Source organism: Macaca fascicularis, chromosome 11 (genome assembly GCF_037993035.2).
Source record: "Macaca fascicularis isolate 582-1 chromosome 11, T2T-MFA8v1.1".
Taxonomy (NCBI): Eukaryota; Metazoa; Chordata; class Mammalia; order Primates; family Cercopithecidae; genus Macaca; species Macaca fascicularis.
The window spans coordinates 25,132,948-25,155,284 of NC_088385.1; positions in this window are offsets into that span (position 1 = coordinate 25,132,948).

Sequence of the window (22,337 nt, forward strand, 5' to 3'; positions counted from 1 at the left end):
GTAATTGATGGGAGAACTAGGAAAAATTTTGTCTAATTCATCTTATCATATAACCAGAGAAAGCGGAATTGTCTTTTAAAACAGAATAATCAACTTCCTCCAGAAAATTTTAACAGGACTCGGTGTTTTATGACATAATATTCAAAATGTTCAGTATGCAATCTAAAATTACTCAAAATATCAAAATCTAGGAAAATGTGCGCAATTACCAAGGGAAAAGACAATCAAGAGATGACAACCCTGAGATGACTTAGATATTGGAATTATCAGAAAAATACATTAGAGCAGCCATTATTAACTATCCTGTGAGGCAAAGGTGAAAATTCTTAAAACGAATAAAAACAAGCTTTCAGCTAGAAACTAAAAACAAATGATATCAAAACCTTACAATTGAAAAATACAATATTGGGAATAAAAATAGGGTATGGGTTCAATAGCAGAATGGAGGTGAAAAGGGAAGAGACACTTAGAAGATAGGTTAAGACAGGGGTCCCCAACCCCGGCCAGAGACTGGTGGCCTGTTAGGAACCAGGCTCACAGCAGGAGGTGAGCTGAGCGAGCATTACAGCCTGAGCTCTGCCTCCTGTCAGGCCGGCAGGGGCATTAGATTCTCATAGGAACACAAACCTTATTGTGAACTGCCCATGTGAGGGATCTAGGCTTCACATTCCTTATAAGAATCTAATGCCTGATGATGTGTCACTGTCTCCTAGCACCTCCAGATGAGGCCATTTAGTTTCAGGAAAACAAGTTCAGGGTTCCCACTAATTTTACATTATGGTGAATTGTATGATTTTATCATTATGTATTACAACATAGTAATAATAGAAATAAAGTGCACAATAAATGTAATGCCCTTGAATCATCCCTCACCCACCCCTTGCACAGAAAAATTGGCTTCCACGAAACTGGTCCCTGGTGCCAAAAAGGTTGGGGACCACTGGTTAAGGGATTATCCAATCTGAAAAACAAAGCGAAAAAGAGATTAAAAATAAAATTAAAAGAGCTTTAGGAAAATGTGAGACAATATTAAATGGTCTAATATTCATACCATTAGCATCATGGAGGAAGAGGAGAAACAATTAGTAAAGGGAAATATATCTGAAGAAATAATACTGAAACTTCCCAGATTTGAGGAAAGGCATAAATCTACAGATTTAAGTAGTTTGGCACACTCCACAGAGGAAAACCCAAGGAAAACCAAAACCAGACATGTAAGAATAAAACTGCTGAAAACCAGAGGTTAAGAAAAGCCATGAAAGAAGCCACTTAAAATGCCACTTTATATATAAGGGAAGAACAACATGAATGATTGTGGATTTCTCATCAGAAACTAGGGAGGCCGGAAAACTGTGGGACGACATCTTCAAAGTACTATAAATAAATAAATAAATAAATAAATAAATAAATAAATAAATAACTGTCAACTCTCAATTCTATGTCCAGTGAAAATATCCTTCAGGAGTAATGACAAAATAAATATATTCTCAAATGAAGGGATCCTAAGAGAATTTGTTGTCAGTAGACTTGCTCTAAAACAAATGGTAAAAGACGTTTTCCCAGCTTAAGAAAAATGATACCAGAGAGATATCTGGAACTTCAGGAATGAAGGAAGAACAATGTAAGTAGGTACATATCCAGGTAAATATTTTAAAAATTGTTTTTCTCTTCCTAAGTTCTTTATACATAGCCATCAAAAAGAAAAATGGTAATATTTCTTGATGCAGGTTTTCAGTTTACATAGATGTAAAATGTGACAACCATAACAGGAAAGGAAAGGTTAAAGGGGAGATTTCTACACTTTGCTTGAAATGGCAAAATATTAACTCAAAGACTGTTAAGTAGGTATATTGCAATCCTTAGAACACACGCACAGGTACACATGCTAGATAGTCAAAAAGCCAATAATGATATAAAATACAACATTTTAAAAATAAAACCATCCAAAAGAAAAGTTAATAAAAGGCTATCAATTACTCAATGCCCATAAATATAAAAATATAGATAAAATAGAATAATTGCATGACAGAAACTGCCAAGATTCACTGATAAATTTGATAAAGAAATAGATAAAATAAATAATCATATGTCCATTAAAGAAATACTAAGTTTGTACATACAAACGTTTCCACAAGAAAAGTCTATTCCCAGAGCATGTGACTGAAAAATTATGGTGTACATTCAAAGAAATGATACAAACTCTATACAATGCCTTTCCAGAACATTCCTCAATTCATTTTATGAGACCAGCATAACCCAATACCCAAACCAGATATAGATATAGCAAGAAGTAAAAACTATAGAAAAACATGAATATGGACAGCAAGATTTTCAACAAAATATTAATAGAATCTTACAGCATGTGCAATATGTCAGAAAGATAATATATCATGACCAACTGGGATTTTCCCAGTAGTTCAAAGCTGATTCAACATTAAAATATCAATCAATATGGTTTACAATATCAATTTACATAATCATCTCAATAGATGCAAAAAAGCACGTTATAAAATTTAATAGCGGTTGATATGGACTAGGAATATAAACTTCATTAGCCTAATCAAGGACATCTAAAAAATCTCTACATTCTACATCAGACTTAATAATGAAAGAATAAATGCCTTGGCTCTGATAATGGGCAGCTACAAAGAAACAAAAAACAAACAAACAAAATAACCTATAAACTACATTGTATTTACCAATTAAAGATCTAAGCCTTTCCCCTAAGATAATTGATGAGGGCAAGGATGTCTGTTTTCACCTCTCCTATTTAATATCCTATTGATAGTCCTAGCCACTGCAATAAAGCAAGAAAAGAATAAATGGCCTACAGATTGGAAAGGAGCAAATAAAATTATCTCTATTTACAGATTAATGACCATATACATAGAAAGTCTAAAGTAATCCAGTAAGAATCTCCTAAAACTAATAAATGAATTTAGCAAGGTTCCAAGATACAAGGTCAATATATAAAAATTAGTTATATTTCTATATTCTAGTAACAAAAAAGTGGAAATCAAAATTTGGAGATGGGGAGTACCATTTAAAATAGCATCAGAAATACAAATAAATGAAATATGTACATATTTAACAAGGTAAGTGCAAGATAAGTATGCTGAAAAATATTAGACACTGATGAAAAAAGCCAGAGACCAAAACAAATGAAGAGAGATAATGTGTCCACAGATTGTGTTAATCAATATTGTTGAGTGCCACTTGTCTTAAAATTTATCTATAGATTTAAGGCAGTTCTAAACAAAATCCCAGCAGGACTTTGTAGAGATATTAGCAAACTTATTCTAAAATTTATATGGAAAGGAAAAGGACCTAGAATAGCCAAAACAATTTTGAAAAAGAAGAACAAAGTTGGAGGATTCATATTACAATTACATAATTTCAAGACCAAAAATAAAGCTACATGGTGAAAACTGTGTGGTGTTGGTGAAAGGACAAATATAATAATGATGCAGAATAGAGAACCCATAAATAGATTCACAAAAATATAGGCAATGTTTTTTTTACAAAAACACAATGGAAGTTTAATGGAGCAAAAATAGTCATTTCAACAAATGGTGCTAAAACATCGACATAAAAAAAAATCCTCAACACATATCTCATACCTGATTTAAAAAGATTAACTCAAACGGATCATAAGACTAAATGTAAAATATACAACTCTAAGAGGAAAACAAAGGAGAAAATTTTTGTGACCTTGAGTTAGGCAAAGATTCCTTAGATAAGACACCAAAAGCACAAGGCATTTTTTTAAAAAGCTGATGAAATCAGTATCAGCAAAATTAAATTATTTCCGCCTCTAAAAAACACTTTTAAAATGAACTGAAAGCCACAAACTGGGAAAAAATGTTTACAACAAATTTTATTACTGACAAAGGACTTGTATAAAGAGTAAAGAAGGGTCACAGGCAAGACGGCCGAATAGGAACATCTTCGTTCTGCATCTCCCAGTGAGATCAATGCAGAAGGTGGGTGATTTCTGCATTTCCAACTGAGGTACCCAGCTTATCTCACTGGGACTGGTTAGACAGCGGGTGCAGCCCATGGAGGGCAGGCCGAAGAAGTGTGAGGCATTGCCTTACCCAGGAAGCACAAGGGGTTGGGGAACTCCCTCCCCTAGCCAAGGGAAGCCATGAGGGACTGTGCCATGAGGAATGGTGCATTCGGGCCCAGATACCACACTTTTCCCATGGTCTTCACAACCCGCAGACCAGGAGATTCCCTCGGGTGCCTATGCCACCAGGGCCCTGGGTTTCAAGCACAAAACTGGGTGGCCATTTGGGCAGACATTGAGCTAGCTGCAGGAGTTTTTTTCTCATACCCCAGAGGCACCTGGAATGCCAGCAAGACAAAATCACTCACTCCCCTGGAAAGGGAGCTGAAGCCAGAGAGTCAAGTGGTCTAACACAGTGGATCCCATGCCCACAGAGCACAGCAAGCCAAGATCCACGGACCTGAAATTCTCACTGCCAGTACAGCAGTCTGAAGTTGACCTGGGACACTCAAGCTTGGTGGGGGAAGTGGCATCTACCATTACTGAGGCTTGAGTAGGTGGTTTTCCCCTCACGGTGTAAACAAAGCCACCAAGAAGTTCAAACTGGGTGGAGCCCACCGAAGTTCCACAGAGCCACTGTAGCCAAACTGCCTCTCTAGATTTCTCCTCTCTGGGCGAGGCATCTCTGAAAGTAAGGCAGCAGCCCCAGTCAGGGGCTTATAGATAAAACTACCATCTCCCCAGGACAGAGAATGTGGGGGAAAGGGCAGCTGTGGGCACAGCTTCAGAAGACTTAAACGTTCCTACCTTCCCGGCTCTGAAGAGAGCAGTATGTCTCTCCCAGCACAGTGCTCAAGCTCTGCTAAGGGACAGATTGCTTCCTCAAATGGGTCCCTGACCCCCATGCCTCCTGACTGGGAGACACCTCCCAGCAGGGGTCAACAGACACCGCATACTAGAGAGCTCCAGCTGGCATCTGGTGGGTGTCCCTCTGGACAAAGCTTCCAGAGGAAGGAACAGGCAGCAATCGTTGCTGTTCTGCAGCCTCTGCTGGTGATACCCAGGCAAACAGGGTCTGGAGTGGACCTCCAGCAAACTCCAGCAGACCTGCAGCTGAGGGGCCTCACTGTTAGAAGGAAAACTAACAAACAGAAAGGAATAGCATCAACATCAACAAAAAGGATGTCCACACAGAAACCCCATCAGAAGGCCACCAACATCAAAGACCAAAGGTAGATAAATCCACGAAGATGAGGAGAAACCAGTGCAAAAAGGCTGAAAATTCCAAAAAGCAGAACGCCTCTTCTCCTCCAAAAGATCACAAGTCCTCACCAGCAAGGGAACAAAACTGGACAGAGGATAAGTTTGACGAATTGTCAGCGGTAGGCTTCAGAAGGTGGGTAACAACAAACTCCTTTGAGCTAAAGGAGCATGTTCTAACCCAATCCAAGGAAACTAAGAATCTTGAAGTAAAAGGCTAGAGGAATTGCCAACTAGAATAACCAGTTTAAGGAAGAACATAATGACCTGATGGAGCTGAAAAACACAGCATAAGAACTTCGTGAAGCATACACAAGTATCAATAGCTGAATCAATCAAGCAGAAGAAAGGATACCAGAGAGTGAAGATCAGCTTAATGAAATAAAGCATGAAGACAAGATTAGAGAAAAAAGAATGAAAAGGAACAAACAAAGCCTCCAAGAAATATGGGACTATGTGAAAAGACCAAACCTACATTTCACTGGTGTACCTGAAAGTGACTGGCAGAATGGAACTAAGTTGGAAAACACTCTTCAGGATATCCTCCAGGAAAACTTGCCCAGCCTAGCAAGACAGGCCAACATTCAAATTCAGGAAATACAAAGAATACTACAAAAGTGCTCCTCAAGAAGAGCCACCCCAAGACACATAATTATCAGACTCACCAAGGTTGAAATGAAGAAAAAAATGTTAAGGGCAGCCAGAGAGAAAGGTCAGGTTACCCACAGAAGGAAGCCCATCAAACTAACACTGGATCTCTCTGCAGAAACCCTACAAGCCAGATGAGAGTGGGGGCCAATATTCAACATTTTTAAAGGAAAGAATTTTCAACCCAGAATTTCATATCCAGCCAAGCTAAGCTTCATAGGCGAAGGAGAAATAAAATCCTTTACAGAGAAGCAAATGCTGAGAGATTTTGTCACCATCAGGCCTGCCTTACAAGAGCTCCTGAAGGAAACACTAAATATGGAAAGGAAAAACTGGTATCAGCCACTGCAAAAAGATACCAAATTATAAAGACCATTGACACTATGAAGAAACTGAATCAACTAATGGGCAAAATAAGCAGCTGGCATCATAATGACAAGATCAAATTCACTCATAACAACATTAACTTTTAATGTAAATGAGTTAAATTCCCCAGTTAAAAGACATAGGCTGGCAAACTGGATAAAGTCAAGACTCATCGGTGTGCTGCATTCAGGAGACCCATCTCACATACAAGGACACACATAGGCTCAAAATAAAGGGGTGAAGGAATATTTACCAAGGAAATGGAAAGCAAAAAAAAAAAAAAAAAAAAAAAAAGCAAGGGTTGCAATCCTAGTTTCTGATAAAACAGACTTTAAACCAACAAAGATCAAAAAAGACAAAAAAGGACATTACATAATGGTAAAGGGATCAATGCAACAAGAAGAGCTAACTATCCTAAATATATATCCACCCAATACAGGAGCACCCAGATTCATATAGCAAGTCTTAGATACCTACAAAGAAACTTAGACTCCCACACCATAATAGTGAAAGACTTTAACACCCCACTGTCCACATTAGACAGATCAACAAGACAGAAATTATTTAGGACTTGAACTTAGCTCTGGACCAAGCAGACCTAATAGACATCTTCAGAACTCTTCACCCCAAATCAGCAGAATATACATTCTTCTCAACACCAAATTGCACTAATTATACAATTGACCACATAGTTGGAAGTAAAACACTCCTCAGCAAATGCAAAAGAACAGAAATCATAACAAACAGTCTCTCAGACCACCGTACAATCAAATTAAAACTCAGGATTAAGAAACTCACTCAAAACCACACAACTACATGGAAACTGAACAACCTGATCCTGAATGACTACTGGGTACATAACGAAATGAAGGCAATAATGAAGAAGGTATTTGAAACCAGTGAGTACAAAGACACAACATACCAGAATCTCTGGGACACAGCTAAAGCAGTGTTTAGAGGGAAATTTATAGCGCTGAATACACATAGGAGAAAGTGGGAAAGATCTAAAATCAACTCTCTAACATCACAATTAAAACAACTAGAGAAGCAAGAGAAAACACATTCAAAAGCTAGCAGAATACAAGAAATAATTAAGATCAGAGCAGAACTGAAGTAGATATGAGACACGAAAAACCCTTCAAAAAATCAATGAATCCAAGAGCTGGATTTTTGAAAAGATTAACAAAAGAGACCATTAGCGAGACTAACAAAGAAAAGAGAGAAGAATCAAATAGATGCAATAAAAACTGATAAAAGGGATATCACCACTGATCCCACAGAAATGCAAAATACCATCAGAGAATATTTTAAACACTTCTACGCAAATAAACTAGAAAATCTAGAAGAAATGGATAAATTCCTAGACACATACACCCTCCCAAGACTAACCCAGGAAAAAGTTGAATCCCTGAATAGACCAATAACAAGTTCTGAAATTGAGGCAGTAATTAATAGCCTACCACCCAAAAAAAGCTCAGGACCAGACGGATTCACAGCCGAATTCTACCAGAGGCATAAAGAGGAGCTGGTACTATTCCTTCTGAAACTATTCCAGACAATAGAAAAAAAGGAACTCCTCCATAACTCATTTTATGAGACCAGCATCATCCTGATACCAAAACCTGGCAAAGACACAACAAAAAAAGAAAATTTCAGTCCAATATCCCAGATGAATATCAAGGCAAAAAGCCACTGTAAAATAGTGGCAAACCAAATCCAGCAGCACATCAAAAAGCTTATCTACCATGATCAAGTTAGCTTCATCCCTGGGATGTAAGGCTCGTTCAACATATGCAAATCAATAATCGTAATCCATCACATAAACAGAAACAATGACAAAAACCACATGGTTATCTCAATAGATACAGAAAAGGACTTAGACAAAATTCAACACACTTTCATGCTAAAACCTCTCAATAAACTAGGTATTGATGGAACATATCTCAAAATAATAAGAGTTATTCATGACAAACCCATAACCAATATCATACGGAATGGGCAAAAGCTGGAAACATTCCCTTTGAAAACTGGCACATGACAAGGATGCCCTCTCTCACCACTCCTATTCAACATAGTATTGGAAGTTCTGGCCAGGGCAATCAGGCAAGAGAATGAAATAAAGGGTATTCATATAGGAACAGAGGAATTCAAATGGTCTCTGTTTGCAAATGACATGATTGTATATTGAGAAAACCCCATCATCTTAGCCCAAAATCTCCTTAAGCTGATAAGCAACTTCAGCGAAGTCTCAGGATACAAAAATCAATGTGTAAAAATCACAAGCATTCCTATACACCAATAATAGACAAACAGAGAGCCAAATCATGAGTGAATTCCCATTCATAATTGCTACAAAGAGAATTAAATACCTAGGAATCCAACTTACAAGGGATGTGAAAGACCTCTTCAAGGAGAGCTACAAACCACTGCTCAACAAAATAAAAGAGGACACAAGCCAATGAAAAAATATTCCATGCTCATGGATGGGAAGAATCAATGTGGTGAAAAGGCCATACTGCCTAAAGTAATTTATAGATTCAATGCTATCCTCATCAAGCTACCATTGACTTTCTTCACATAATTAGAAAAAAACTACTTTAAATTTCATATGAAACCAAAAAAGAGCCCGTATAGCCAAGGCAATCCTAAGCAAAAAGAACAAAGCTGGAGGCATCATGCTACCTGACTTCAAACTATGCAACAAGGCTACAGTAGCCAAAACAGCATGGTACTGGTACCAAAACAGATATATACATATATATATACACACACACACACCAATGGAACACAACAGAGGCCTCAGAAATAATGCCACACATTTACAACCATCTGATCTTTGATAAACCTGACAAAAACAAGAAATGGGGAAAGGATTCCTATTTAATAAATGGTGCTGGGAAAACTGGATAGCCATATGTAGAAAGCTGAAACTGGATCCCTTCCTTACACCTTATACAAAAATTAATTCAAGATGGATTAAAGACTTAAATATTAGACGTAAAACCTTAAAACCCTAGAAGAAAACCTAGGCAATACCTTTCAGGACATAGGCATGGGCAAAGACTTCATGACTAAAACACCAAAAGCATTGGCAACAAAAGCTAAAATTAATAAATGGGATCTAATTAAATGAAAGAGTTTCTTCACAGCAAAAGAAACTATCATCAGAGTTAACAGACAACCTACAGAATGGGAAAAGTTTTGCAATCTATCCATCTGACAAAGGGCTAATATCCAGAATCTATAAAGAACTTAAACAAACTTACAAGAAAAAAACCCCATCAAAAAGTGTGCAAAGGATATGTACAGACACTTCTCAAAAGAAGACATTTACACGGCCAACAAACTTATGAAACAAAGCTCATCATCACTGGTCATTAAAGAAATGCAAATCACAACCACAATGAGATACCATCTCATGCCAGTTTTAATGGTGATCATTAAAAAGTCAGGAAACAACAGATGCTGAAGAGGATGTGGAGAAATAGGAACGCTTTTACACTGTTGCTGGGAGTGTAAATTAGTTCAATCATTGTGGAAGACTATGACGATTCCTCAAGGATCTAGATCCAGAAATACCATTTGATCCAGCAATTCCATTTCTGGGCATATACCCAAAGTATTATAAGTCATTCTACTATAAAGAAAGACACATGCACACACATATGTTTACTGCAGCACTGTTCACAATAGCAAAGACTTGGAACCAACCCAAATGCCCATCAATGATAGACTGGATAAAGAAAATGTGGCACATACACACAGTGGAATACTATGCAGCATAAAAAAGATGAGTTCATGTTCTTTGCAGGGACATGGGTCAAACTGGAAACCATCATTATCAACAAACTAACACAGAGGCAGAAAACCAAACACCACATGTTCTCACTCATAAGTGGGAATTGCACAATGAGAACACATGGACACAGAGAAGGGAACATCACATACCAGGGCCTGTCGGGGGGTGGGGGGGCTAGGGGAGGGATAGCTTTAGTAGAAGTACCTAATGTAGATGACAGGTTGATGGGTGCAGCAAACCACCATGGCATGTGTTATACCTATGTAACAAACCTGCACGTTCTGCATATGTACCCCAGAAGTTAAAGTATAATTTTTAAAATGTTAAAAAAAAGAGTAAAGAAGTCTCAAAATTCAGCAATAAGAAAATTGAAAACAGTTTAAAAAATTCGCAAAAGATTTTAAGACAGTTTAGTAAAATAATTATACAAATGGAAAATAAGTACATGAACAAATGCACATTATCATTATTCATTATGAATAATTATTTAAAACTACAGGGAGTTATCATTAAACACCTACTAGAATAGCTTTATTTATTCATTTATTTACTTACGCATTTATTAAAAGTCATTAACAATACCGAATGCTGATAACGATGCAAAACAACTAAAACTCTCATACATGACTGATGGAAATGCAAACTGGCACAGCTGTTTAAGACAACAGTTTGACAGTTTCTCATATAGCTACACATTAATTACTATATGACTCAGCAATTCCATTCCCAGTTATTTATCCAAGACAAATCCAAATTTATATTCACACAAAAACCTGTATGTAGATGTTTATAGCAGCTTAATTTATAACTGCCAAAAACTGGAAACAGCACAAATGCTCTTTAGCTTGTGGATGATAAACAAACTCTGCTCCATCCATAAAAAGGAATATGATTCAGCAATTGTTTTAAATACCCAACTTGATACCAAACAAAAATAAATCTCAAATACATCATGTTAGGTGAAAAAAGCCACAGTCTACATACTGTATGATTCCAATTATACAACATTGTGGAAAAGGCAGAACTACAGGCAGAGAGGACAGATCAGTGGTTGTCAGGGGTTGGGACTGGAGAGTGATTGATGACAAAGGGATATGGAGAAATGTTCTTTTGATGATGAAACTGTTATGTATCTTGATTGGGTGGTGGTGATCCTATGACTCTATGCATGTTTCACAATTCAAAGAACTGTAAACTAAATCGTAAATTTTACTACATGTAAAATTAAAATATAATCAGACATACATTTTTAAATCAATTAAATTTCAATCTTCTTAGAATGTCTCTCCATGTAGTTTTTACCAACCCAGTGTGCTTTTACTTCATATCTAGTCACAATTCTATGACTATAGTTCAAGTGGAAAACAGACTTTTATGGATAATCAGTAGCATCCACCATATAAAGTTTAATTCTGCATGGAATTACTCTCTAGTGCAAACCTTTTCCATATAGATCCACAAGTAAAACGATGTGAAGATTAAAAATTTGCATGTTGCAGAACAAAAACACTGAATCAATTCTGTCCTCTTTGTAGAAACTTGGTAAGACCATTGCAGGCTGTTTGATAAATTGTAAAGAGATGAGAAAACCAACTGCAAGGGAATAGACAGAGGAAAAAATGAAACTACAAGGCAGGGTAAAAGAGAAGAATACAGTGTAAACAGAGAGGAGAGATAGGATTAGAAAGGGGAGACAAGATAAATGGGAAATAAAAATATGAAAAAATAGGGAGTGTATGAAATTTTTATATCTTTCTTATAAGGAATAATTTTTCATAGTTGTAGCTATAAAGCAAAAATGAAGTCAGTGGGGAACTATGTGTTACTTTGTTTTGGTACCTTAACTTAAGTTTCTCATACAATGAAACAAATTACTAAAAGTCTCCCTCATTGCAAAAATATTGCCCATTATTTCCCCTTAGTTCTAGCTTATAAAATATCACTGTCTATCTCAGAAAATGAAATTGTCTAAATGTCCTTTTAAGAGTATCTCTGATGCTGGCTCTTGCGTCCTTTAAATGTAGAAAAACTACTTTCTCCATAAATATTAAGTTGCAAACAACATTGAAATCAATTTGTAAGGTAGATAAAGACTACCATAAAGTTCCCACAAAAGTGCACTCACCTCATACTGCTGCTGAAGACATTTAACATAAAAGGTTTATATAGGCAATTCTCTGGAACCTCTCTCTAAAAGTTAGCAATCCCTATCCATCCCGAACAACCAGAGAACAACCTGTGTGCAAATTGGAGTTCAGTCTGCTTTTCTGCTTTCTACTACACTTGGTGCCACTTTGGTCTCTCTCATGGCCTTCAGCTTTGTGGTGAGAAGCAGGACCCCTCTTCTCCCTCTCCATCAACAATATCAAGGTCAGGGAAGTATTTTTAAATGTTTCTACTTGGGTTTCATTCTCCATACCACAGCATATATTTGAATTACGACATGTGTATCGGTGATTTTCAACCAAGGAGATGTTGTTCTCAAGGTTTGGCAATGTCCAAAGACATTTTTGGCCATGATTACTGGGGGAGGGATGCTACTGGCATCTAATAGGCGGAGGCCAGGAATGCTGCTAAATTCTATAACACACGGGACAATCTTCCACAACAAAGAATTAATCTATTCAAAGTATCAGTAGTGCCAAGGTTGGGAAACACTGATCTATAGATATATTTCAACATCTACCTCCTTATTTGTATCTATTTTTAAGCCAAGCAGTCTTTTGAGGTTTCTGGTAGTTTTTGTAATTAGGGATATTTGGAGTTTTCAGGTAAGCATGTTTGGTTGGTTAAGAGATCACCCAGATTTATTAGCAGACTCACTGGAGACCTCGAATAATGTCTTCAGTAATACTGAGCACTGGGAGTTTGTTTCTGACTCAAGCTGCAGAACCCTGGTTTATGTAGCCACATAAACTCTGAAAAGGAACAGACTGTCTCTTTCGGAGTAGAAACTTCCACAATTCTGACGTTTGCACTCCCTGCCTTCACAAGGGGAATAATAATAATATTCTTGTGAAACTTATTAAAAAATAATACCAAAAAGCGAGAGAAAAAAATGAAGCAAGCTTTAAGCATGAAATACCAGCAGAATTATACTTGCAAATACTGGGATAATTACTACTTCTTTACCTGGCATTATAGTACATTAATAACATAATAGTAAACTGAATTTACCCTTAAATGGATCCTTAGGCTCAAGTAATATTGTTCGTCTCTAAAAGGCACTGGAAGTACAAAACAAGTTCACCCTGGTAAGTGAATAGATAACTTATAATATAAAATAAATCCAATAAAGTGGACATATTTAAGAGTCTTTACAACACAAGAAAATTCACTCTATTGGACTTATAGAAATATTAAGATTAAAATCTATGTTTAAATATTTCAAAATTTTAATTGGCTCATTATAAGGTTTTATTTATAGTTGCGTAAAGAGTTTGGGAATATTTGGAAATACCTAGATTAAAGGTTAAACAGACATTACTTGACATACAAATAAAAGTAAGGGGATAAAGTCCTCCATAAAACTATAAGTTTTACAAAATCCTGAGACAGCCAAGTAAAAAGGGGTTCTGGAAGAATCTCCCACCGACCTGCACAGTGGGAGGACGGGGCGGGGCCTCGGGAAGTTCGCGCCGTTTGCAGCGGAGAGGATCCGGCCTATCCTGTCCCTGGGGTTCTGTCTGTGAGATGAGGGCCTGTTAACAGGAACGCCTCTCACTTTGCTGATTTTTTTTTTTCCTTTTCACCCAACAAACTCCACTCCTAGCCCTTCTGTGTGTCCATGAGCTTCACCTTTCCTGGTGGTGTAACAAGAACCCGGTTTTTTCCTACAACAATATCACTTGGTGTCTGCCCCTGATTTAGGTCGCTCTAATTATAATGTCATAAGAAAAAAGCAAGCCCACAGAGAGAAAGCCTTGGTCAGAGAAGACCACATTGCTCCATCATAAAATCCTTCTCCACCTGCATCAAAGCTCATGTTTAAGAGTCAATATTTGAGAACCAGACTTCCTGGGTTTAATTTCTGTGGCTCTACCACTTAATAGTGGTATCATCTTAGGCAAGTTATTTAATCTGTTGAACCATTCTCTGACTCAGTTTATTCATTTATAAATGATAATAGCAATAGAACCTGCCCTGTAGGGTTGCTATGAGGATTGAATGAGGTAACATTTTTAAAGAACTTGGCCTAATGAATGGAAGATGGGTAGCGTTATTATCTGTTACTCTCTTAGCACTGAAACCATTCTCCCTATTCCCTGTGATAGGCAGGGCTGCTACTTTTTTAACTTGTTAGATATCCAATCCTGAAAGTCAGAATGGAAACTAGCGACAAGCTTTCAAAATTTATCCTTGACTTCGACAAACTGTGACAGAAATATAAAGTTACTTTTACTAAAGCATTCTGTTCACTCATGTCACGAATACAAAAAAAAAAAAAAAGTACAGGGTTAAAAATAAAACCTAAGATATATCATTGAGTTCCGTTTAATGCTCAACAAATCAGACTGAGATAACATTTAAAATAAAGGAGACATACAGACCTTCACGGGGATAGTGACAAAGGTGTGGGGATAGTTGACATTTGCTGGGATGCTTGCTGTACACCACACGCTCCTCCAAGTACCTGACATACGATGATGGCTCAAATTGGTCCTCTGAGCATCCTCGCGAGTGGGCACTACTGTGATATCCATTTTTGTGAATAAAGAAGGTGACACACTGAGGTTGAGTAGCTTTTATAGGTCTGAATGGGTGATGACTGATGAATCATTACAACAAAATGGTTAAGACCTGTGATTCTGGGAACACAACTTATTTTTTTAAATTATTTTATTACGGTAATAATAACTTGCTTATACAAAACAAAAAGGTTAATAAAATACTATTTATGTTAATATTAACTGGTAACTCTTAGGGCTTATGATGTGCCAGGAGCTCTTTTAAATGCTTTACATCTATTGACTCTCTTAATATCACAACAACTCTATGACTTGAATTATTGTTATTAAACCCAATTTGTAGCTGAGGAAACCAAAGCACAGGAAGTAAATTGCCCAAGGTGTCTACATGCTGGAGGGGTAGGAAAATGGATCAAGTCACACCAGACAATCTGGATCAAAAAGGCATACTTCCTCTTACGATGGAAAAATAGTCTCTCCACTTTAAAATATTAAATGAAAACTACATATCGTATATGTGAAAATTGTAGAAAAGGGTTAATTATGAAAAAATAGTTTCGTGCCAATAAATAATTTAGTGCCAATACTGGTTCATAAATTCTTATTTTTAACTAATGTTGTTAAAATGCATACCAAAATCCTTCTCCTTAGTGACAATCCTGGCCTGAATCACTAAAATTTATACAAACAAATTACACTCAAAGAAAAATCTGTGTTTAAAGACAGGACCTTAAAAATGTTTCTCTAGCTGAACTAGATATTCAATAGATTCATAAAACTTTCATTGCTAAAGCATTCAAATCATTTATTTTTAAAAGCTCTGCCTCTATATTATCTATGCCAAGTAAAATAGAATTTTATTTGGATTAAATGTCTTTGAGACATTTATAAGGCTCACTATTTGCAGGGAGGTCTATTTTACTAAATTAAAAAATGTCACTGAGACAAAGCAACTAAGTGTTAAATAACTTACTTTCCTATTTCAGACATAAATCTGTTTAGGTATAGATGGTCTTCCTAGATGTCACCAACATTTTAAGCAATGGGAAAAAAATAACATGGCTTAGGATAGTTTGAGACCTTGGCTGGAGCCCACAGCTTCTGTGGCTTCTGAATTGTTTAAGAAAGAAGCTGAGGTTTGGTTGTTCCTTTATTACATTCTTTCATAAAAGGAGAGAGATGTCCAAGGGATGAAATTAATAAAATAAAAAAAAATCTGTTATCAGATTTGGTCAGCAGGCATCACAAGCTCGGATTCCAGGAGCCCGGAAAAACAAGTGAGAGGCGAGAGGCTGGTTCTCAAGCTAAGAGCTGATGTGAGGTCCCTGACCTTCAGCAAGCCGATAGAATTTCCCCATACCTACCCTGCACATGCAGAGCCTGAGCACAGCCAAGCAGACAAAGCCAATTTAAAAACAGAATGTCAGAGAAAAACCGGAGAAGCAAAGCAATGCCCAAGAGTGGGAGAGGCAGAAACAGGCTTGAATGAGTAATCGTGATTAGCTTCATGGAAAAGTAGATAATCTCTGCCCCAGATCGATAAAGGGTAAAGCCACAGACATTGCCCTCTCACCTAGAAAGACAAAGTGGCCCTTCTGGAAACTGATGGTATGAAACCTAGATGTGAGATCACTTAAACCTTATGTAGTGTTATCTTATGTAGTGTTATATAGTGCATATATGTGCTGTTTAGACTTGCAAAATAAGAATCTATTACCTACCAGCTCCAAACAAATAGTTAAGCTATTTAGGGGAGTTAAGCTCCAGGGAATCATATGCATAGTGATAGCCCTACAAAGCCCAGGTAACAGAATTTTTTTTTTTTTTTTTTTTTTTTTTTTTTTTTTTTTTTTTTTTTTTAGACAGAGTATCACTCTGTCACCAGACTGGAGTGCAGTGGCATGATCCCAGCTCACTACAACCTCGCCCTCCCGGATTCAAGTGATTCTCCTGCCTCAGCCTCCCAAGTAGCTGGGACTACAGGCACCCACCACCACGCCCAGCTAATTTTTGTATTTTTAGTAGAGACGGGGTTTCACCATGTTGGCCAGGATAGTCTCAATCTCTTGACCTCATGATCCACCTGACTCAGCCTCCCAAAGTGCTGGGATTACAGGGGTGAGCCGCCACGCCCAGCCGGAAAAATTTTTTTGGATTTTCATTTCTGGAACTTAGTCTGGCTGCATTTGGACCATCACTCCAGCTGAGAACAACCATAAATGCTGAACACATTTAAATGTTGTTGTATCATTTTAAAGCCTTGAAGAGAAGAGATGACAAGCAATTGCCAGGCATAAATCTAGGAGAAGGCAGAAACCCAGAGAGGAAAACAAAGCTCTGAAGCTAATTTTGCTCTGAGAGTGTTTGCTGAACCCTGAGGACTTGTGATTTTGTTTTCACTGCTCAAGGGCTGTGGGACCACCACAGACAGGTAAGACAGAGACTGGCTCTGTGCTCGCAGATACTGTTTCTTTATTTTGGGCCCACAGGAAGATTGTATTTCCTATTGCTTCTTATAGTTCTGTTGGGGACACATGTCTAGCTTAGTCAGTAGAATAAGTACAGAACTTATGAATGTCACTTCCACACCCAGCCCTTAAAGTCATCCTCAAGAGCGCAGTTTCCTTTGCCAAATATTAACAACTTCTTGACAGATGCCTTGGAGGGGACAAACCTAAGAGAGCCAACTGACTTATGTCTGACTATGCCATGAATGAAATAATACATTTTTATTCTTTTCAGCCACCAAGATTTTGGCTCAGCTGGTGAGGATTATGCTGACAAGTTCAGGAGACTGCAAAGAGGCCCTCAGCCTCACAAATGTAAAAAATAATATCAACCCACTCTAGAGACCCAACCACAGACCACAACGAATGTTATCTTAGTTGAACAGAAAAGGGAAGAAGCGGAGAGACACTTGAAAAACCATAAACAGAAGTAAGTGAACGCATGGATGACTAAATCATGATCACATTTGCTGGAATGTGTAAAAAAAAAAAATTCAAATTGAGAATTCAGTTTAAAATTGTTTCTGATTATAGTATAGCCTAGAGTCCAGCAAATGCAAACACAAATCGTTTTTGTAGGGATTCATCTTTAACCCAGGCATCAAAGAACTTTCACAAATAATTTTAAAGGAAAAATGCATGGATCACAACCCTAAACCACTGAAAACAGCAGGAAACAAAGCAGCATGAGCAAAAACAGCAGAAATAGCAGGCAGCAGGAACAGACATGAAAAGAGATGATACATTGGAATTGACAGAAATATAATTCTATACTTGCTATGCCTAAAAAATAAAAGACTAATTTGGAAGTATCTATAGGAATCAGAAAACTATAAAGAATGACCAGCAGATTTGAAAAGGGTGCAAATAAAACGTATCCTATTAAAGAATGTAATACCAAATTTCATAAATATAAGATGCATTTATTTTCTGACTATTACTTCCTTTCAGTTGAAAGGCTTACAATCTATGGCAATAGTGATTCAAAGAAACATGGTCATTGAAATAAAAAGTCATTGGAAAGTTTTAATAGCACATGAGACAAAGTTAAAGGGACAATTGGTGAGATGTAAAATGAGTCAGAGGGAACCATCCAGAAAGATGCACAATGAGAAAAATAAATGAAAAATGTGTTTTTAAAAATGTTTGAAACATGGAGGAGAAAGCACTTCCAAAATTATGGAATAAAGATCTATAAAAACTAGCTCCTCCATAAGAACAAATATTGTCAAAGTCGACTTTTCAAGAATGCTGGAAATTGATGGCTTGCAACAACCCACGAGCATTTATTCAAGAAAAACAGCTGAATTTTAGTAATAATATTATAGTGAGGCCTGTGGTGTTTTAACTTGCTCTCGTCTCATTTGCCTTCTCTAGTTCTCCAGTAGCCTCAAAAGCCAACAGCCTCACAAATGTCATAGCTGTGAAAACCACAACCTAGCATCACTGGAGGGGACAGAACAGGTTTGGGCCACCCCAAAAACTTCATACTCAGAGAATTGTCAGTATTTGACCAGTCTGTAAGCTCCCTAAAAAGTTTCTTTCCCAGAGCTTGGTCTGTGTAACTATCTTAGGCTGTTGTCTTAAAAACAATCAACACTAGTTATTTAACACTACAGTTGCATAAATCTGTGATAAAAGTTGGGGATAATACCAAGAAGCTGACCAAGAAATTCAAAAGGAACAGTGGGGAATGAGATGTCCATAGGGGCCACTGAAAAGCTCTGACAAATTTCTAGAAATCTAGAAGACAACATGCATGTTCCAAGGAAGACCTGACAAGGCCCTGATCTCTTAACCTCTGGCAGATCTTAAGGCTCTGTGCAAGCAGGAAGAGAAGGTTAAGGCAGAGTTGTGAACTACTTGCCGAGGATTGAAAACAGGTTCCAACACACTCTGAGAGATTCTTAGCAAAGACTGGTGTACTTACTGGTTTAAGGCATTTAAGGAAATACTGTTGAATTATTACCTGATTGGTAAATTAACAGAAAAGAGATTTTAGTGACTACACACTACAAAGAATACAGAGTTCACAAAACTGATCCAGGAAAGTCACTATATGACCAAACAAACAATAGCAATAACAGTATCAACAAACAGCTACAACAACTGACCCTGGGGTGGTACAAAGGGGAGATGCAATTTCCAGGGTTGTAACATGGCATTATTTTAAATATCCAGTTTTATACAAAAAACTATGAGACATGCAACAAAACAGAAAATTAAGGCCCATATATGGCGGCGGGGGGAGTGCTGGAGGGAAGGCAATAGAAATATTCCCTCAGTATGCCCAGACATTAAACTAGAGAAAGACTTTCAATCAACTATTATAAATATTATCAAAGAAATCGCAGTAACCATGTCTAAAGAATTAAAGAGAATTATGATAAAATGTACCACCAAGTACAGAATATCATTTAAGAGACAGAAATTATTTTTTAAAAAATCACAGGGAAATTTTAGAGTTAAAAAAATTAATTGAAATGACAATTCACTGGAGGAACACAACAGCTGATTTGAAATGACAGAAGAGCCACCAAAACTTAAACCTAGGTTGACTGCAAGTCTCTAATCTTAGAAACCAAAAGAAAAAATAATAAAGAAAAATGAACAAAACCTCAGAGAACTGTGGGAAACCATCAGGCACAGCAACATACACATAATGGAGATATCAGAAGGAAAGAAAAGGGGGAAGAAAGAATTTTTTAAATAATGTTCTACAAATTCACACATCTGATGGTGTCTCATCAGAAATCATGAAGCCAGGAGGCAGTGAGACAATTTATTCAAAGTGCTGAACAAATAGACTTTCGACTAAGAATTCTATATTTTCCAAAGCTATCTATCAAAACAAATAAGAAATTAAGATATTCACAGATAAACAAAAATGGAGACAATCCATTACTGGCAAACCCACCCTGCAAGAAATACAAAAAGTAGGGGCCAGGCACATGGTTCAGGCCTGTAATCTCAGCACTTTGGGAGGCCGAGGCAGGCGGATCACAAAGTCGGGAGATCGAGACCATCCTGGCTAACATGGTGAAACCCCGTCTCTACTAAAAATACAAAAAATTAGCCAGGCGTGGTGGTGGGTGCCTGTTGTCTCAGCTGCTGGGGAGGCTGAGATAGGAGAATGGCATAAACCCAGGAGGCGGAGCTTGTAGTGAGCCGAGATCGCACCACTGCACTCCAGCCTGGGCAACAGAGTGAGATTCAGTTGGAAAAAAAAAAAAAAAAAAGAAGAAAAATCTTAAATCAATAGCTTAACCGCAGACCTTCAGACTAGAAAAAGAAGGGCTAACTAAACTGAAAACAAGCATATGGAAGAAAATAATAAAGATTAAAGCAGAAATAAATGAAATAGAAAACAGAAAAAAAAATCAAGAAAACCAAAAGTTGGGATTTTTTTAAAAGCTTAACAAAATGGACACATCTTTAGGTAAACTGACACAAAGAAAGAAAGAAAGAAAGAAAGAAAGAAAGAAAGAAAGAAAGAAAGAAAGAAAGAAAGAAAGAAGGAAGGAAGGAAGGAAGGAAGGAAGGAAGGAAGGAAGGAAGGAAGGAGAGAGAGAGAAAGAGAGAGAGAAAGAAAGAAAGAGAGAGAGAGAGAAAGAAAGAAAGAAAGAAAGAAAGAGAAATAAAGAAAGAAAGGTTGATTTAACTTAATAAAATTAGGAAAGGAAACAAAGACATCATTACCGATCTCACAGAAATAAAAATGATTCCAAAAAGGATACTGTAAATAATTATATGCCAACAAATTAGATATCCTTGATGAAACAGACAAATTCCTAGAAAGACACAAACTACTAAAACAGATTCAAGGAGCAAAAACCACCTGATAAGCATATCCCATGTAAAAAGATTTTATTAGTGATAAAAAATCTCCCCACCCGCAACATATACACACAAATCAAGTACCAAATAGATTCAGTGATGAATTCTACCAAACAACTAAAGAAGAATTAACACCAATTCTTCACAAACTCATTCAAAAAAATAGAACAGGAAAGAACACTTCCCAACTCCTTCTATGAGGCCAAGATTACCATATTAACACAACCAGACAAATACATCACAAGAAAACTACAGAACAATATATCTTTATAGGCCAGGCCCAGGGGCTCATGCCTGTAATCCTAGCATTTTCGGAGGCCGAGGCAGGCCAATCACTTGAAGCTAGGAGTTCAAGAGCAGGCTGGCAAACATGGTGAAACCCTGTCTCTACTAAAAATATAAAAATTAGCTGGGTGTGGTGGCACATGCCTGCAGTCCCAGCTACTTGGGAGGCTGAGGCACAAGAATTGCTTCAACCTGGGAGGCGGAGGTTGCAATGAGCCAAGATAGTGCCATTGCACTCCAGCCTGGGCAACAGAATGAGACCCTGTCTCCAAAAAACAAAAGTCATTATGAATACAGATGCAAAAATCCTCAATAAAATACTACCAAATTGAATCGAGCAACATATAAAAAGCATTATATACAATGCAAATCAAAACTACAATGAGTTATCACTTCACACCTGTTAGGATGGTTATTACTTGCAAAAAAAAGGTATTGGCAAAGTTGTGCAGAAACTGGAATGTAAGTGTTGGTTGGAATATAAATGAGTATGGCAGCTATGGAAAACAGTATGAAGATTCCTCAAAAAACTAAAAATAGAACTACCATATGATCCAATAATCTCACTTCTGGGAATATATACAAAAGAATGAAATCAGAATCTCAAAGAGATGTCTTCACTTCTCATGTTCATTTCAGCACAATTCATAATAACCAAGACATGGAAACAGCCTAGGTATCCATCAACAGATGAATGAAGAAAATGTGGCATATACATACAATGGAATATTAGTCAGCCTTAAAAAGTAAGGAAATTCTGCCATTTGCAACAACATAATGAACCTGGAGGAGACTATGCTAAATAGAACAGGACAAATACTGCATGAGTTCACTTGCATTAAGTACCTAAACTAGTCAAACTTATAGAAGCAGAGAATACAATGGTGGTTGCCAGAGGCTGGAGACAGGAGAAATTTGGAGTTGTTATTCAAAGGACA